Source organism: Tigriopus californicus, chromosome 5 (assembly GCF_007210705.1).
Source record: "Tigriopus californicus strain San Diego chromosome 5, Tcal_SD_v2.1, whole genome shotgun sequence".
Lineage (NCBI taxonomy): Eukaryota > Metazoa > Arthropoda > Copepoda > Harpacticoida > Harpacticidae > Tigriopus > Tigriopus californicus.
In genome coordinates, this window is record NC_081444.1 from 1,517,431 (window position 1) to 1,518,594 (window position 1,164).

Genomic DNA, 1,164 nt, shown 5'->3' on the forward strand with positions numbered 1-1,164 from the left:
TTGAAAGAGACTCTTCATCTAACATAGCATTTTTTATAAACTGCCACATCTTAATTCATTAACATACTTAGAAACTACTTCAAAGCCTGAAAATGTTGCCTTTGGGCTCATTTTTGTTAATTTTAAATTTCCTATTCTTACAAATGTCTTTTCGAAACCGAAGAAAAGCTCTATATCTAAAATCACGAGTTTTATTTTGGTTTGTTATTGCCTTCACTGTCTTAAAAATTAAGGCAGTGACCTCCCAAAAAAATTCGATGATTCATCATTCACAAATCAACTGCTACTGGAAGTATAACTCAAAAGCCGGCTTGCTCTAGAGGAAGGCTTGCCTTGAAGGTCGGTCGGCCTAGTTCTTCTTCTGTTTTAATTTAATATTTAAGTTTTTTCTCATCATGCGGATTATTTCGTTCCAGGTTTTACGAAAACAATATCAATTTGTTTTTCTTTAAATTTCTGGAAAATGTATTTGATTTAAAATATGTGAACAGTCTTTCTAGCATTTGACTAGCTTCAAGTTCAATTTTGACTTGATCGTTGCCAAATTGTTGTAAGGTAGTGTCATCTGCAAACATGCACCTGGTGTTGGCGAACTCTGACTTAAATCCACCAATTCCTAGATATTCTCGTCTGTCAGCTAAAAAGTTTAGGGCCCATCAAATAATGCTCTGACCAAATCCCTACTTTGCAAGCTTCTTGAGCAAAACTTTCATGGTCGATAGTGTCAAAGGCTTGCCTAAGGTCTAGAAATATGTATGACAACTGAGTGCCGTTGATTATTTTGAATGAACACATTATGTAGGAAGTTGTTAACCGCGTGCAAAGATGTGTGACAAGGATCAGGGATTGCATTGACTGTAGCGGTAAGGTAGTCCGCAAAAGAATGAATGCCTGTCGCTTCAAACATACAAATGGCGTCAATTTCTAAAAAAGGATGTAATAATTTGAAATAAAAAAAATAATTTTTGTCCACTCATTTTTCCTCTTCCGCTATATTGTTTGTGGTGGGAATTAATTACAAGTGATGCAAGAAGACGGATTGTATGAGAAGTTGTGATTCGTTTCCTTTGTCATTGCGACGTTGGACTTCGGCCTCATTCAACAACAGGATGTGGCTTTGGTTGGTTGTTTTGATCAACACAGTGCTCACCAGCGAAGGTGAGC